This window comes from Natrix helvetica, assembly GCF_964273705.1.
Source record: "Natrix helvetica genome assembly, chromosome: 1".
Classification (NCBI taxonomy): domain Eukaryota; kingdom Metazoa; phylum Chordata; class Lepidosauria; order Squamata; family Natricidae; genus Natrix; species Natrix helvetica.
In genome coordinates, this window is record NC_138548.1 from 261014111 (window position 1) to 261032945 (window position 18835).

Sequence of the window (18835 nt, forward strand, 5' to 3'; positions counted from 1 at the left end):
AATAACTGAGCAGTGCAATTCCACGTGATCAAGGGTTAATATTTAAAAATTGAGTCATAGTAATGCTTACAGAGATGTAATTATTGTATCTGAATTGTAATTATGCAAAATGATTCTAATGGTTTTTCATCTTTTTATCTTTCTATGCATGTTTGTTGCTTTGTTTTGTTGGGCATTTAATATTTTGCTTTGTTTTAATTATATTCACATTTTGGTTGTCGAAGAGAAGAAAAAAAACCCTGTCTGCTGATTATTCCCAAGGCATGATGGGAAATAATAAGCTAGTGAAACCAAGCTTGCAATGAAGCCCCATCCCCTGAGGTTGTCTCTCTCAGAGAATCTCCTCTGTGAAGCTTGAAGCTGGCAAGCAGGAGCAGAACTTGAGACCAGACCAGACTATTATGAGAATGCAATAGTGATGTCCTCTACATCCATAGCTGAGAGCCAGGAAAGTAAGAGACCAAAAATGTAAATCTATAAAGCTGTTATAAATAGCAGGCATAATAATTCTACAGCGGCTGTCCTCCTTCATGATTATAACTTCTTGTATTTGCAGTAAAAGTGATTTATGTACCTAAGCCACGTCCTCAGCTCCTCTCTGCCAACCCTCCCATCCCCATTGAGAATGAAGCCTTGAGATCTTCAGCCTCTCAATGCAGCCTGTTATGCCCAGCCGTATGCTTTGTCTCACACTTCCCAAAACCTTGTTTTGAAAAGGCTGTGGTTGCCAAATCAGCACACAGGCCATGCACCCTATTTATGCATCATAGCATATTGTGCTCTAGGCATGATTGCTATTGCATAATAAATGATGGAATTACAGGATCTCCAACATAGATACTATGTGGGTCCTTGAGTCATGTGTACCTACATTCAAATTAGCTGTTTAATGCTAGTTTATTCCTAACATCAACAAAGACGGAGGCAGATCGGAGCAATTTATGTTTCAGACAAATATTGAATGCTGCTTTCTTTACCAGCACACGTTAATTTCCCATTAAACCCTGTTGGAAGAAATGTCCTTCTGGGTTCGGCTCCAAGTGGGGAAAAAGACACTGGAGACATGGAGGCTGCTTGGAAAGATGGTTTTAATGGTGGACAGGACCGCATGGCTTGAGTCCTGAACAGAAAAGGTGATCACATGCTTCAATGTTGGTGGAGAAGAAGAGAAGGGAAGAGAAGGGAAGGTGGAGGGGCTTGCTAGGCTTTTTATAATCTGTTCTGCCCCACCTATCTGTTTCCTGTTCCTGTGTAAGAAATGTATTCTGATTGGTTGCCAGACTCCCATGGGCCTGTGCAAGGGCAACCCTCTAGGGCAGCGGTTCTCAAATAGTGGGGCGCGCCCCCCTGGGGGGCTGCAAGGCTCCGTAAAGGGGGGCGCGAAGGCTCCCTTTCCATCTGGGTGCAACGGCGGCGGCGGCGTAGGCGAGGCATAATATATCCCGCCTGGAAGTGGCAGCACTTCGGACTGTGGATTTTCATTGGAGCCGCGGGCTGGAGCTGTGCAAGAAGCCTGCTCGGGCGGGGGTGGGAGGGAGGGAAGCATGGCTGTCCCAGGCTTCCCTCCCTCCCCCCCCCAGCCCAAGCAGACTTTTTGCACAGCTCCAGCCCGTGGCTCTGATGAGTCTCTGAGCAGTCCCCAGCGCTGCCACTTCAAGCCGGGATATATTCTGCCATGCCCTCGGCGGCGTCTTTATGCAGGTAGCTCGCCTCCCCGCCAGCAGCTCCACCGCCAGCATTCCGTCTGGAAGCGGAAGCGCAACAGCCGCTGTTGGGGAAGGGACAAAGGGGCGGCGGTAGCCCGATCTTGCCACCGCCACCCCTTCGCCCCTGGTAACGGCGACTGTTGTGCTGCTGCTTCCAGCTGGGATGCTGGAGGAGCTGCTGGCAGGGAGGGAGCGAAGAAAGGGAGGAGGGAGTAAGAGGAAAGAGGAAAGAAGGCAAGCAGGCAGGAAGGAGGCAGAAGGAAGGAGGGAAGAATGGAACTGGAAGGGAGGCAGGGAAGGAGGGAGGGAGAAAGGAAGGATAGGAGGATAGGGAAAGAGGAAAGAAGGCAGGCAGGCAGGGGGAAAGAGGAAGGAGGGAACTGGAAGGGAGGCAGGAAGGAAGGGAAGGAGGAAGGGAGGGTGGAAGGAAGGATAGACAAGCAAGAGGGAAAGAGGAAAGAAGGCAAGCAGGCAGGAAGGAGGCAGAAGGAAGGAGGGAAGAATGGAACTGGAAGGGAGGCAGGGAAGGAGGGAGGGAGAAAGGAAGGATAGGAGGATATGGAAAGAGGAAAGAAGGCAGGCAGGCAGGGGGAAAGAGGAAGGAGGGAACTGGAAGGGAGGCAGGAAGGAAGGGAAGGAGGAAGGGAGGGTGGAAGGAAGGATAGACAAGCAAGAGGGAAAGAGGAAAGAAGGCAAGCAGGCAGGAAGGAGGCAGAAGGAAGGAGGGAAGAATGGAACTGGAAGGGAGGCAGGAAAGGAGGGAGGGAGAAAGGAAGGATAGGAGGATAGGGAAAGAGGAAAGAAGGCAGGCAGGCAGGGGGAAAGCGGAAGGAGGGAACTGGAAGGGAGGCAGGAAGGAAGGGAAGGAGGAAGGGAGGGTGGAAGGAAGGATAGACAAGCAAGAGGGAAAGAGGAAAGAAGGCAAGCAGGCAGGAAGGAGGCAGAAGGAAGGAGGGAAGAATGGAACTGGAAGGGAGGCAGGGAAGGAGGGAGGGAGAAAGGAAGGATAGGAGGATAGGGAAAGAGGAAAGAAGGCAGGCAGGCAGGGGGAAAGAGGAAGGAGGGAACTGGAAGGGAGGCAGGAAGGAAGGGAAGGAGGAAGGGAGGGTGGAAGGAAGGATAGACAAGCAAGAGGGAAAGAGGAAAGAAGGCAAGCAGGCAGGAAGGAGGCAGAAGGAAGAAGGGAAGAATGGAACTGGAAGGGAGGCAGGGAAGGAGGGAGGGAGAAAGGAAGGATAGGAGGATAGGGAAAGAGGAAAGAAGGCAGGCAGGCAGGGGGAAAGAGGAAGGAGGGAACTGGAAGGGAGGCAGGAAGGAAGGGAAGGAGGAAGGGAGGGTGGAAGGAAGGATAGACAAGCAAGAGGGAAAGAGGAAAGAAGGCAAGCAGGCAGGAAGGAGGCAGAAGGAAGGAGGGAAGAATGGAACTGGAAGGGAGGCAGGGAAGGAGGGAGGGAGAAAGGAAGGATAGGAGGATAGGGAAAGAGGAAAGAAGGCAGGCAGGCAGGGGGAAAGAGGAAGGAGGGAACTGGAAGGGAGGCAGGAAGGAAGGGAAGGAGGAAGGGAGGGTGGAAGGAAGGATAGACAAGTAAGAGGGAAAGAGGAAAGAAAGCATGTGACTACGGTGGGAGACGAGGAAAGACCGGTGTGCTATGTTATGCAGAGGTGTAGTTATAACAATTTTATAGACAAATTATACTATTTACAGTCGCGCGGGGGGGGGGGCGCGGAATGTTTTCTTCTTCCTAGGGGGGGCATGGCAGAAAATAATTGAGAAGCACTGCTCTAGGGTGAGTTTTGAATTCAGGTTTGATTGAGTTCAGCTGCCATGTGGTCAGTTGAGTAAAGGCTTATATTATCATGCCTTCATCCCATCACTCTGGAGTTGAAGAGGAGAACTCTTTATTATGTAAAGTGGACTAGCTTGGCCTTCTTAATGGCCCATTGACAAAGTGGGGATGGGCAAAGAGCTGCAGGAATTTAGTTTTTTAAAATGTGTTTCTCCCTTTTTCACATCCAGGAAAATATAATATTCTGCCTTATCAATATTTCCTAGGATATTTCATTTTTCTGGGAGAGGGCTGGGTGATAACTTCCTACAACCCATAGCACGGTAAAAACAAAATCAGAAAATTCTAGATTAAAAAAAACCCGGACTATTTATTTGACCCCCATTTCTCTATATGTCCATTGAGGATAGGCCGCCTTTTCTTTTATTAACTGGTCATGCAACTGGAGGGGGGAAAAAAAAGAAGATTGCTGTTCAGTAGAAATGGGTTGATGACACAAAAGGAAGCAGCCACCTTAATTACGTTTCTGACGCAAAGACATGCATTTGAAGATGCATTCAGTTAGTCAGTTCTGCTGTCTCATGCTACTTTGCGGTTATACCTCCCCATTTTCTGTTTGCAGTGGAGAGTAAAGAACACCAGAACGTTTGCAAACCGGTGTGAACAATTTCAGGCCATGTAATGTTCCATGTTCCTAGCTGTTATTTTCTTCTCATTACCAAAAGGTTTCCCGGACACCCAGGGTTTCTTCTTCCTCTGTGCTTATGAGTCAACCCTCTATGATTGACTATGGTAGTCAATCCAGCATCAACTATCCTTGCTTGTTACTTGTTGTCTTTTATTTTGTCCATTATTTTCACCTTCACTTGCTCCTCCAGCCAGCTCTCCCCCTCCCATTTGTTTATTCATCACGCCTTTAGCCATGTTTACATAGTTATGAGTACTGCCAGGTGAGGCATTTGATTAGTATGGAAGTTAGAGGAGGTGCTTTGCGGGGTGTTCCCATAAATATACCAATGAAACATCACCCGCACACTAGCAACAGAGAGGAAATTATTATGATGGCTTGTCACACAATCAGCCAGAAGTTTAGACTGGATTTGGCATTTTTTTTCCATGTATTATATTGCTTCCTTCCCAAGAACCTGGGATAGGTAGATGTGAATGTTTGATTATGCTAAAGTATCAACAAAAGGATGTAAGCTTTTTAAGTAAAGCTGCCTTTTGCAATTGACATGGTGATTTTGTCAATGGCAATGGGGTTCAAATATGCCCAAGTTTTTTTGGGGGGATTGCACCCAAGGTGCCTATTAAAATTAGTTCTATGTTTGCTTTCTTTTGTTCTATTTGCAGGCCTTTTATTTTGTTATCGTCTTCTGTACTTTCTGTTTTATTCTGTTGTCTCCCAGTCCTGGCACATCCACTATCCAGATTCTTCCCCCTCAGAAGTGGGAAACATATCCTGAAATGACTTTTCAAAGATGGCTAAAAAGTAAGCCTATCTCAAGAAAAAAATATGAGAGGTACCTATCTTTTAGCAAGTGATATATTTCGCAGATCCTTGAAGATGCCAGGCATGGGTTTCAGATTGCTAGTTGGATTGCATTAAATTGCTCGTGTGCAGCAAATTGGTTTACCTTAGTTGCTCTTATAGGTTTCAATATTTTATTTTATTGTATTTGGTTTTTTTTTTTAATTTTTTTAATTATCATTCCTCTAGAGTTGTTGTGGTGAGACAGGTGGCCACATTGCGTAAATACATACATGTATAGAAAGTCATTTATTGCCTAATTCTCAATCTTTCTTCCAGCTTCTTCTGTACATATGACCTTTTGGCCATCTATTATGACAGTGCTACCTTTAGGGATAAAACCGGAATGATGGGAAGATGAAGTAGGAAACACATTGGCCTTCTGTTGACTGGATTACAAATCTCATCAGTGCGACTCACTCTGGAGGAAGGGCATCTTTTACAGACAGATAAGGGAAATCTTTTATGAACCTGCCCCAAAGGAATGGATGACTCATTTGGGTAGATAGGGCACAGTATATAATCCCTGATTTTTTTGGCTAGTCAGCCAGTAAAAGAAAGCTTAATCTTCTCTTTTCATGAATAACTGAAGTCATCCAAAAAGAAACCAGCTCCGACCACTCCTGTCTCTCCTCCCCAATTTTGGAACCACTTGAGGTGTGGTTTCCTTAACAGACTAGGTTTAATCCTAGCCAGTATGACTACAAAGTGGACAGAGGTCTGTCAGGGCTCTTTATTAAGCTTGGCTTTGAACATATGGAGGCTGCTGGGCCTTCATATGTTGCTGCCTCAGACCTCAAAAGAATGTTGTTGCTGGATCCTTGGAGCAATCCTGCCTGAGTTAGGCTTCATAGCCTGGAAGATTAGCTGGGTTCACTCCAGACAGAGGAGCAGGAGATTGATTTCCACACTCTGAACTGGTCTGAATCCCAACTCTAGAAGAATCATGGTTTCTGGAAGCCAAGGAAGGGTATTATTATTATTATTTTTTTGAGGTGATCCAGCTGAAAAACATTGGTGACTGTGGCACTCTCCCCCACAATCCCGCCTTTCAAAATTTACTAATGCTTTGTCTGGCTCCAGCACTGAGAACGACAATTCCTCCCTCCCTCCTCCTCCCTAATATCAATCGTTATATCTCAATAAGTTTCTTAGCCGCTAGTTCTTTTTTCTATCACCTCCCCTCATTTGTTACATATAGACTGCTTTTCAGGTCCCCCTTTCCTTTTTTTCTTGCGTTTCCTGAATTTAACTCTCCCTCTCTCCTTCTCTCTCTCTCTTCCTCCCTCCCCCCCTCTTTCTCAAGCAAAGAGAAGGGCTCCTTCCTCTCTCTAAATATCGCTGCTAATCCACAAAGGTGGTTCCTTCAGGGCTGCTTAAAAGCTGTTTCCCTGTCAAGGCTATATTGCTCCTTCATTGTCATTTCCCATTTACTCTTGCATCCCCTGCTGAGTGGTTTGTAAATGCTATCTTTGTTTTCATTGCTCTTCTCTCAAAACGATTATATTCTCTTACAAGCTCCTTCCCAAGTGACTGGTGCTTCCTTTTTCCTTGTCGCTTCCCATGGACTATTACTTCCCCATTGCGTGCTTTGTGGAACTTTCATTGCTGGCCCGTCAACTGCTGTTTCCCTGTTGAGAGGCTTAAGGATTGCTTCTACATCTATATTGCCATGTAGGAAGTTAGCACCCACCCCTCTCCTAGAAAAATGAAATATTTTAGGAAATATTAAAAGGGCAGAATGTTTCCCCTAAAAGGGAGGCAGAAACTCAGCTGCCCCACCTTTGTCAATGGGCCATTAAGGCCTGAGCCAGTCTATTCTATATAACAAAGGTCTTCCTCCTTCAGGCAGAGCCATAATAGGAATCCCAAAGCCCTTTCACTACATCATCATCCTGCAAGGCTCAACCAAGCTTAGGACTCAGGACAGCCTAGAGAGTTGCCCCTGCATCGCCCCATGGGAGCCTGACAACCAATCAGAATACAAGCTCAAATTCAAAAGCCCAGAGGGGGCATAAAACCAAGGCACTCTCCATATCTCTTCCCTTTCCCCCCAGGACCTCAAGCCATGTGGTCCTGTCCATCCTTAAAAACCATGTTTCCAAGCAGCCTCCATGTTCCCAGTGTCTTTTCCCCCACTTGGAACTGAACCCAGAAGGACATTTCTTCCAACAGCCACTTCCCATTGACTGTAGCTCTCAGGCTGCCCTCTCTGAACGCTTTTCTTGCTTTTCTTGCTATTCCCTCACCACTGTTTTAAAACTATTTTCTCATGGAATGGTATTTCCATGAGTGCTACTTCTCTTTTTCATTGCCATTTTCCCTCTAGAAAGATTTCATTTTCAATAAACAATTATTAATACAGCAAATATTTGCAACCAGTCTTAAAAGGAGGCACTCTTTATTGCTCATGTAGAAGCTGGGCACCTTCCACCTCTATACAATAGTTGACCTTTGCTTGGTTTTGTGATAACAATGCAGCATTTTTCAAAAGCTAGAACTGTGCTCTATGGAAAACTGTTAGAGAAACCGTCCTCTGCACATACCTACGTGTAAAATCCTATTTTGGTTAATAGGATTGAGTTGCAAAGTACCATGCTTATGTCTATGGAGCTGAAGACGCTTCTTGGATAAGAAGTGAAATGTCTTCAAAGAAAAACCAGAAAGTCCAGTTGCCTCTTGAAAAAGCACCTTTGGGACTACCATGCTTGTGATGTTGAATCTACCATTGTATTTTGATATAAAGATCAAAGCTGGTTTCCCTCCAATTACACAGCATGGCAAGTGGTTGAGGAAGAGGCAGAATTGGTGTTCGCTTTGGCTTTTTCTTACGTAACCAAGGAAACCTAAAATCTTCCTTAACTCTTCTGATTTAAAGTAGCCTTTCCTCTCTTTTTCTACCAGGGCTTTTGCCATAAGCATAATTTTATGAACCACATTGACCCTTAATTGATTGACGTGCTTGGAAGCTGAGATATGTCCAGCTTCCATTTGTTACTTTAGGCTTTATCCCTTCCATTTGGTTGAAGATCATTGCCCTTTGCAGCCATTTTGGATTTGGCTACTTAAGAAACTGGACATTTGGTTTCCACAGAGGCATTTGCGTCTGCAGTTCCTGACTGGCACTTTGCATCATGCTAACCAAGCCTTTTAATCACAGGTTTTATATTCTGGAAAAGAATCCTTGTGTCATTATTTGGCAGGTAGACATACAGTATGTTACACAGAATTGATTTACATTAGCGTCTCTTGCTAGCTAGGTCTCTATGGGCGCATTACAAGTTTATCTCTGTTTCTGTTGATAAGAAATGGCCCAGAGTTTTCTTGGTTCTATTACTTTTGTAGACTGTCATAAGATCGCTACAACTATTACTTTTGACTGGTCAGTGTTTCTGGGATCAATCTTATGCAGCTGTGGTTCCCATAGATGTTTGTACAACACCATAGTTACCCGTGTCATCCCTGGAGATGATGCGGCAGCACAATTTTACTTTCCCCAATCTGACTTTGCCATCATTTGGCATTGTGGTGATTGCTATTGTCACTCCCAAGCCAAAAAAGTATGTTCGGATGCCTGTGTTTTCCAGAGCTGCCCACCAACTATTTCTGGATGTTAGGCACAAAGTAAGAAATAGATTCCTTCAATCCCTCACTATCTTGATCACTCACATGCCTACTCTTAGAAAGATAATCTTTCCAAACATGACCAAGCAAGGAAGGCAGCCAACAAAATGCCAATAAGGAAGGACATGGAAAAGGAATGGAATAATTGTTCTTCTGGAAATCTGAAAGAAAAAAGGATACAGAGGGAGCTGAAGTTCTGCCGTTGGACTTTAGAATATCTTTGAGAAAAATGCAGAACAACTCTTGAGAGCACAGACACCTTCACACAGCACTATCGGAGATTATGCAGTTGAGGGCTTTAGATTGGTGTCTGTTTGGCAAATGTCAATATCAGGCCTACGTTTTGCTAATCGAAGTTTCCCTGTCAATCCTCTTTTATGGGCACTTTCAAAAGGTGTAGTGGACACCATCTGTTTCATGATCATCAATTATTTATTCCAAGAAAGCTCGTCCCAAAGGGTGGGATTTCTGAAGCTTTTCCTATGTTTTTAAGGGAACCATCCTGGGGAAAAGCAGGTGGAATAGCTATATGGTACAATCCTTGCCTCATCCAACCCCACTCAAAAGCAAAGCAATTAGGAACCAGGTAAGCACATTCAATAAGAGGTCTGGTAAAATCCCAGGGCTGCAGGGAACTATGGGAAGTCAGAAGAGCTTCTGTATATAGCTGTGCTATTATGCTTCTGCTACAATGGGTTGCCTATAATAATGTGTGAACGTAGGCGCTTTGATTCAACCAGAAACTGTTAGGAGGTCCCAGAAAATAAAGTGCAATGTTAATGTCAGTGTTCCAAGTAACACCCCCAATGGCTCCAGGGCTGACAGTTGACATATGATATATGTTTGGCAGGATAGCAAAGGTGGAAGGTGAGCACACATGTGCTTCAGTCATGAACCATACTACTTTGACATCACTGCAGATGAGCTGCAGGAAGGAAGAAACCTTGTGCACATTGTATGGTGCAATGGTGCATAATTCAACCTCTTTCTCTTCCCCAATGTTTACAGAATTTAGAGAGTAAGAGGTATCTGGAGGAAATGCAAGAGGATGTGCCTGAGTTTGGGGAGGAGGAAGAGGATGCAGATGTGCTATTGCAAGACAAAGATTTTGATCATGCCCAGCAGGTTCCACCAAACAATTATGGCGGTCAGTTCCTGCCTCATAGTGCAAAACCAGTCTTGTCCTGGAAGGGGGATGCAAAACATTCCAAGTGTACCAGCCGTACTTACTATGTTATAAATGGGCAGATATTAAGGAACCAGAAGTGGAACATGAACTAGAGAGGTGGAGAGCAGAGAACAAAGAAAGAACATTCCCCTGACCAAGATTTGAAGGCGATGGGGGATACACAACCAGATCTGAGCCTGCTACCCAAATCTGTGTTCCCATGTTTTTATGGAGGTCTCTGCATTCTGTCTTAATTAGTTGTAAATATTCTTTCAAGACCCACAGGAGAGTTGTCTATTATTATTTCTCTTGCTGATCTGAGTATCAAGCCGGAGCAACACCTGTATAATCCCTATGAGATCTTTGGGATTGGGCATTGTGTCCAAGTGATGCGCAAGACCATATTTTGCTGCAGGAGAGATTAGGAGTTTTACATAACTGTAGACACTGTTTGCAAAATCTCTGCAGAGTGGAATACAGTCCGCGGTGACCTTGATTGAGGTGCTTGCGGTGCTTGTAGATGTACATATGTACATGTGGTTTACATATCCATAGAATTAAGCACACAAATAATACACATATATTTATCCATGTTAATGAACATATATGTACAAACATTTACACATAGGAAGAGTGTGCATATCAAAGCAATAACGGGCATGCACAGCATATGTGGCAGGCTTCACGGTGAGAACAGACTTTATTTATTTAAGCTCAACGCTGCTTATTCATTCATTGCTGAATAAGTAGAGATGTTCAAACGCACTCAGTGCAAATAAGTATTGAATTCCACCAATGTTTATGTTTCTGCTCTATTATAGATTGTCCACTATTAAATGGGAGCGCTCAGGATTACTGACATGCTGGGTTACCCCGCTTCCGTGAGACCAAATGGCATTGCGTGACACATTTTGCCTCTCTCAGTTATTTGCTTACCAGCCCTAATGGTTTCCTATAACCACGAGCCATGTTCCTTTCTCATGGAAGGAAAACCCAGTGCTGCTTATTCAGGTCTGTGGAATCCCTCATTTCTCTACTGCACTAATGGTTTAAAAATGTCTGTTTGTTGATTTCTTCCTTCATTTGCAATGCAATGTGAATTGGAGAATTGAGCTCCTCCTTTAATTTTGAGACCCAGGAAAGGTGGCAAGACATATTCTCCCAGCCTCACGTTCATTTCTCCCATGTAGACGAAGAGCCTTTTGCTTTCAAAGAAATGCCGTGATTTTGCAAATCTTCAGTTAGGTCTCCCCTTTCCTTCTGTGACCCAGAGTTCCTTTACCCTGTGAAGACAACAAAGGGGACTGACTGCCTCTTCAGTAGGAGCCTCCCCTTTTGCATCATTAACAGAGAGAATATTTTCAGGGATTGCCAAACAGGAAATCAGCCATTGCACCTTGAAGCTTCTTGCCCTCCACTAAATTTCTGCCAGTGCCACTTTGCTGATCCTGCAGGATAAAATCATCCCAACACAGAAGACTGCAGCTCGGTGCAGAGCTCTACGCCTCCCAAACGTTGTGCAGAACTGCCCAAGCATTTATCACAGCAGCTGCACATTTTTCTTTGCAATTGGCAGATGTGCTCTCAGCGTTGCCAACGTGCATTTAGTCTCCCTAATGGATGTGCCACAGCGTTATGACAGTGATTGACGACACAATTACAATTTTGCTTTCCCCTGCCAACAGGGCCATAAGAAAGACTTCACAATCCCTCTGAGCTGAGGGATGTACATGTGATTGAAAATCCATTGTATGGAGGGGGGAGGAGCTATCCTGAAGACTTTATTTCCTCCCATGATGAGTCTTTCCAGAAGAATGGAAAGCCTTGCTATCCTGCTTCTTTGGACATGAGCTCCATCTGTTTTGTTCTCCTTTATGCATGTTGCAGTGTAGTTTCAAGGTGATTTGTCACTGGTTTTCTCTAGTGGTGGGATTCAGATTTTTTTTTACTACCGGTTTTGTGGGCGTGGCTTGGTGGGCATGGCTTGGTAGGCATGGCAGGGGAAGGATACTGCAAAATCCCCATTCCCTTCTGATCAACTGGGATTCGGGAGGCAGAGAATAGATGGGGGTGGGGCCAGCCAGAGGTGGTATTTACCAGTTCTCCAAACTACTCAAAATTTCCGCTACCGGTTCTCCAGAACTGGTCAGAACCTGCTGAATACCTCCTCTGGTTTTCTCCAATTTTCAATATGCAAAGGGATAAAGCCCCTTTTTAAAAATGTTGACAATTCAGTTCTTGGTATTTCCCGCCAGAGGGCACTATCTCATACATTTGTTTTAATTGCTCAGTAAATACATCAGTGTATTTACTGATTACACTTCCCTTCCAGACAGATTGGACTACAATTATTGTAATTTCCAGACAGAATTGGAATTGGGCATGTTGGCTGAGAATTATGAAGAGACCGATGAAGCCACCTGGATCTCATTAGAACAAGAAAGGCCAGCAGATACAATTTTGGAATGGCTTTGAAGTCTTGAATAATACCAAAGGCAAACTCAAGTTTCCAACCTAGAATTGAAAGGATGTTGTCTCAGGGCCTTTTGTCACTTGCACCAAAGTCAGTATGAATGTGTCTCAGCAACCTCTTTTTTCTGCCCTGTCCTCATGACATGCGTTCATCTCATCCTCAATGTATGCCTCAGGTAATGTAAACTTGTCTGTAACTAATCTGGTATGGAAGTTTTGCAGGCAGCGCAATGTTGACATGCTTTACCTACCAATCATCTCTCAGCCTGTTCAGGGTGGGGTAGGCCTTGTCCTAAGGCTAGTTTCTCGGCGCTATCATCCATGGCCATTCTGCGCTGGAGAGCAAAACAGTCCAAACTGTTCAAACTGACTGCCTCCTATACAAATTGGTCTTAGGTTTAGCCTAATTGTTAAATCCGCTGTAACAAAATATGTGTCAGCCTCTGCTTCGCTTACTTACTATCGGCTGCCATAGAAACGGGGAGGGTGGGGACATGGTATTTGGGATGGGAACAAATGGTACAGGAGTGATATGAAAAAGGAAGTTTTCTTCTCACCATCTTCTGCGCATGCTGGTGGCCGGTGCTTGGAGTTGGTTAAGGCCAACCGTCCTGCATACCAACATGATGATGCCTTTTGGAGATGCACCTTACATGACACCTAAGGGGGTTGCAGATTGGACACTGAAATGGGATCGTTGGAGGGAGGGGGGCTGGGTTACCATTTGATATGTATCCGTTCGCGCTTTTCTGACTTAGATCTTGCTTTACTTTCGCTACTATCTTTTCATAACCAGTAAAAGTATTTTAATTCCACGAACAATGGAATTAGAAGTTTTCTTTCTTGGTTATTGAGGGAGGCACGCTATGTATTTGAATTCATTTTTAAAGCTTTTCTGCATGTCCATACGATAAAGGATCCCTTCATTTTGTTCCCATTTCCAACATACACTTTGAATTCCTCTAGTTAATTTATCTGGCTTCGTGCTCCAGGCTCGCTGCTATCTAATGAGGAAGCAGTATTTTATTACCAGAACATCTCTGCCATTCTGAAAATGGCAAAACTTTAAGAAGTTGCCGAAGAGTTATGGGTAAGAGCATTACAGTTAAATTCCCTTTCTTTTGCATGAGAAACTAAATGTGTGGAGGGATTATAAAGACATAAAATAATAATCATGGCAATAAAAGATGGGTAAGGTAACTATAATCTCTCATTTATGGTAAGGGAGAGTTTTAATGAATTGAGTCAGCTTTTTTCACTGCTGTTAATTTTTAACAATTATGTGAAACACCTTCCAAGCTCTGATTAAGGGTAATTAGTGAAACATCATACCTGCAAGAAAAATTACCTTTAATTTAAGGTAAAATTTCCCCAAAACTTTAGACAGAAAAAGAGGCTATATCCACTTACAGAAATACTGTACACCACCCAGGTTCCCCGCCATCCTACGTTGCCATCTGGAGATGCTCATTCCTGATGAACCCAGTCTAAAGATTCCATCCTCATGATCAAATGTCTGCATAAACTTCATTAGTATATGTACAGTATATCTGTATGAATTTATAAGACATGGGCCAGAGACCATAATGCCAGAAAAGATGAAACCAGGCCAAAGCAGTAAAATTACTTCATGATCATTAATTGAAATTAAATCTGTCAGATAAGGTATCCCGTTCGTAACATAAATCACCCCCCCCCCCCCTTGGCTTATATGCACACAAACTATTCTGTTGCACAGCGACTACTTTTGAACACATACAAAGTGCATACAATACAAGAATCTGTTTAGCCCAGGTTATTCCATGTAAACTGACATGAACACTTGAGAAGAGATACCTGGGGCATTTTTGTACTGTCTTTTCTTACAAGAGGGAAATAGACTGATCCATGTCTTAATGGAAGGAAGGAAGGAAGGAAGGAAAGAAGGAAAGTCTGCAGACCATCACCCTTATATGTGAAAAAGGAAGTCAGGACTAAGATCTTCCTCTCAGTCCTACTCACAGAAGGGATAGCCGTGACTTCTCACTGTCCCCAAAGTCCTTTGCTTTTTATTATTTGCAAGTCCTAGCCATTCAACTCCCTTTCAACCATCCTGCTTTCAGACTATTCTTTTGGAGTAAAATGAAGCTTGTAAATACTGTCTGCACTTGTGATGTATTTATAGCAGGTCATGAAAGCACTTTTGTTCACAGCTATTTGTTGGTCATTTTCACCTGCCACTTTTGTCTTTCACAAAAGTGAAGAACAGCCTGCAAGGCACTCATGAAAGATAAGCGGATCTTCTTAAAGAAAATATGAAAAGTCACTAATTAGGCTATTTTTGTTTATGGACCGTAGTCAGTGGGTCTTGCATGAATGCTGTCACTTTTTTACATTTGCTGCCTAAATATAACCCTTCTTTAGCTTGAGATACAACCAAATGGGGTGAATAAAGAAGGGCACTGGAAGCGGCTGGAGACAATAGATAGAGATTCCTGTAGCCAGATGTGCCCCATTCCTGCTGCAGCAATAGTTTTGTCAGATGTTGCCCCCTACTGGTTGGGGATATGCAGAAGAGGGAGAATGTTGTTTCAAGATTCATTTATAAAAAAGGGGCCCTGCTCACTATTTGAGTTCTCTTAAGGATCCAAAGACAATTATTCCTAGAAAGATGACATTGGTAGAAGTAAAAATGTTAAACTGTACAGCACAGATTATTAATTATTATTATTATTATACGATTGTATCACAACGGCCAGTTGTTTCACCAGATTTGGCATTGATTACTAGTCGGGCCCCACCCAGGGGCCTAGGACGTCGTAACGTATTTTCGCAATATACGTGCAGATCCAAGCAGTGCAGCTTTTTGCATTTGACTGATGGTGATTTTGTCAAGTTTTAACTGTTTTAAATGTAATTCCAGTGCTTTTGGAATAGCACCCAGTGTGCCGATTACCACTGGAATTACCACTGCTGGTTTGTGCCATAATCGTTGGATTTCAATTTTTAAGTCCTGGTATTTTGCGATTTTTTCATGTTCCTTCTCGTTGACCCTGCTATCACCTGGTATTGCGATGTCTATGATTGTAACCTTATTTTTCTCAACCAGTGTGATGTCTGGTGTGTTATGCGCCAGTATTTTGTCCGTTTGTATACGAAAATCCCATAGGATCTTGACCATCTGATTTTCGGAGACTTTTTCAGGCTTATGTTCCCACCAGTTTGTTGTTGTTTTAATATTATAATTTTTGCACAAATTACAGTGGATCATTTGTGCTACTGAATTGTGCTGCAATTTATAATCAGTCTGTGCGATTTTTTTACAGCAGCTGAGTATGTGGTCAACAGTTTCATCAACTTCTTTGCAGAGTCTGCATTTGGCATCATCAGAGGATTTTTCGATTTTGGCCTTAATGGCATTTGTTCAGATAGCTTGTTCTTGCGCAGCCAGGATTAGTGACTCTGTTTCTGTCTTTAATGTACCTGTTGTTAACCATAACCAAGTTTTTTCACTGTCCACTTTATCTTTTATTTTTTCCAGAAATTGACCATGCAATGCTTTGTTCTGCCAACTTTCCATTCTTGATTTTATCACATATTTTCTGTATTCTTGTTTCGTCTGTTGGGCCTTCAGTAGATTTTTGTTCTTTACTTCGATTAATATATGTTCTTGACTTTCTTTTAAATAATCAGCCAGTGCATGTTTTTCTTCTTCAACTATTTGCTTCACTTGTAATAATCCTCTGCCACCTGATTTTCGGGGCAGATATAATCTATCAGTGTCACCGCGTGGATGTAAACTGAAGTGCATTGTCATTAGTTTCCTGGTTTTTCGGTCCAAAATGTCCAAATCAGATTGTGTCCAGTTAACTATATCAGCTGTGTGTCTTATAACTGGTATTGCCCAGGTATTTATGGCCTTGATTGTATTTCCACCATTTAATTTAGGTTTCAAAATTTTCCTAACTCTGTTGGTGTACTCTCTCCTGACAATAGTTTTTACTTCTCCATGTTTGATGTTATCCAACTGCAGAATGCCTAAGTATTTGTAGGCTTCATTTTCGTTGCATTTAACTAGTTGGCCATTGGGCATTTCAATTCCCTCACATGCAGTGATTTTGCCCCTTTTTATGGATACAGTGGCACATTTTTCTATGCCAAACTGCATTGAAATATCGGTGCTGAATACTCGGACTGTGTTTTTCAGTGATTGGATTTCTATTTCTGACTTTCCATAGAGTTTCAAATCATTCATATATAATAAATGCGAAATTTTTTCAGCTTCTTTGGCTGTTTGGTAGACTAATTTCATTTTTTTAAAGATTACTGATAGTGGGATCATCGCGATGATGAAGAGAAGAGGTGAAAGTGAATCACCCTGGAAAATTCCTCGCTTGATATTAACCATTCCGTAGTTCTCATTCCCTACTGCCAACTCAGTTCTCCATTGTTTCATCGCCTTTTCAGTGAAGGATGTAATATTTTTACTAATGCCAGTTGTTTCTAAGCATTTTATGATCCAACTATGTGGCAACGAGTCGAATGCCTTTTTAGAATCAATCCAGACCATATTCAAGTTCATTTTTCTTTTCTTACAATTTTCTAATATCATTTTATCAATTAGGAGCTGATCTTTTGTGCCCCTGCTCCTTCTTTTGTTGCCTTTCTGCTCTACTGGCAAGATGTTGTTTGTTTCCAAATAATCCATAATGTTATCTGCAATAATGCCTGTGAGTATTATTATTATTATTATTATTATTATTATTATTATTATTATTATTATTATTATTATTATTATTATTATTATTATTATTATTATTATTATTATTATTATTATTAAAACATGTATATGAAATATTAATAACTAAAATATTAAACATATGCTTGTATGCAATTTTTTTATGCCTTTGAGTGAATGTTGACTCTTGGTGATTCCCTACACGAATCTCTGCAGAGTTCGTTTAGGCAAGCTTTTCAGAAGTGACTTGCCTCCTCCTTAGTGGACTGGCCTAGAGTGTAGCTTTGTACCTAGAGTGGGACTGGAACTGATAGTCTCCTGGTCTCTAATTCAGTACCTGATCTTTTACCCAGCACCTTTAACAATTACTTTAAATTGGCTTTCAGATAGACGGGGAGAGAGAGAGAGAGAGAGAGAGAGAGGAAGAGACACAAATGATAGATAGATGATAGATAGATGATGGATAGATGATAGATAAATATAGATATAGATATAGATAATGTGCCCATATTAAATTCCATTTTAAACAAGGTTCTTTAGCCAAATTGTTGTTAATGATTATTTTTTAAAATACTGTAGCAAGTTCAGATTCCAAGGTTTACTCTCTTCAATCTGCACATCCCATATTAACAAGGAAGTATGGGGTGGGGTGGGGTGTAATTATCCCGATTTTCCGTTGTATTCTTGGACCCACGTGTTCTTTTGTATTTTTTAATGAATGAAAATGAGATAGAATGATCACCACTATTATAACTAAGCAGTTATTATCTGTAATACTTGGAGTCGTGGGAAGTACTTGGTTATAATGGAAACAGAAGTTTATGTAATTGCTATGCATCTTTGGAAATTATTGGGAAAGAAATTAACATTTGACTCTTGTTCTCAAAAAAATGTTATCCCTTGAAAATGGTGGGTAAAGTTTTCTTCTGGTAAAGATGGGTTCAGAGAAGCTCAGGCCATCTTTTTATTAATGATTAAAACAATGCAGTTTAATTTTTAAAAAGAAGACAACAGAGATCCATTTACCTAGCATATGCTGTACTTGCAAATCAAAGGGTTTATCACTGAACAGTGAGACAGAATGGACACAATAGAGGAAATATGGGGAATGGAGGCTACAGATTTCTTGCCCATATAGTTTTCTGTTGATCAGAAGATGAGTAGATAGTGGTACTTGCACATTGATTTTTATTCAATGAAATATGTAACAGGATACAACTGCTGCTTGGATTCAATATTGCATTGCTGAGCGAGCCACTTCCTCTACCCAATTTGATTATGTCTAGGATTTTAGTCAGTGCAAAATGCAGCTATCCTCAAACAAAGCAAATGGTGAGTGATGCTCCCTAATCACAGACTGGTCAATGGCTGAAAATAAATTTTCGTAGCCTCCCGGGACCTATAGCTATGGAATCAGCAAACAGTTAATTCAAGGGAAATAATAACTGAGGAATGCATGCAATATTGAGATACCCATGTTTGCCATAACCATATCTGGAAGGAATAGAGTAGAGTAGAGTAGAGTAGAGTAGAGTAGAGTAGAATAGAATAGAATAGAATAGAATAGAATAGAATAGAATAGAATAGAATAACAGAGTTGGAAGGGACCTTGGAAGTCTTCAAGTCCAATCTTGCCTAGGCAGGAAACCCTACACCATTTCAGACAAATGGTTATCCAACATCTTAAAAACTTCCAGTGTTGGAGCATTCACAACTTCTGGAGGCAAGCTATTCCACTGATTAATTGTTCTAACTGTCAGGAAATTTATCTTTAGTGCTTCTAAGTTGCTTCTCTCCTTGAGTAGTTTCCAACCATTGCTTCTTCTCCTA

General features: G+C 42.2%; 1 protein-coding gene across 5 annotated transcripts in view; it reads left to right on the forward strand.

Moving 5' to 3' along the window:
- The window catches only part of FABP6 (fatty acid binding protein 6), a 41914-nt gene that overhangs the window by 15857 nt on the left and 7222 nt on the right, over positions 1-18835 (forward strand). Inside the window, exons 1-2 of one of the 5 annotated variants that reach the window (XM_081936581.1) lie at positions 1012-1133; positions 16892-16997. The exons of 3 other annotated variants lie outside the window; for them this stretch is intronic. The gene's annotated coding sequence lies outside the window, so the exon portion shown is untranslated. Of the gene's footprint in view, positions 1-391; positions 453-1011; positions 1134-16891; positions 16998-18835 lie in introns of those variants that run through there. One more of the 5 variants, XM_081936584.1, reaches the window with a different exon arrangement.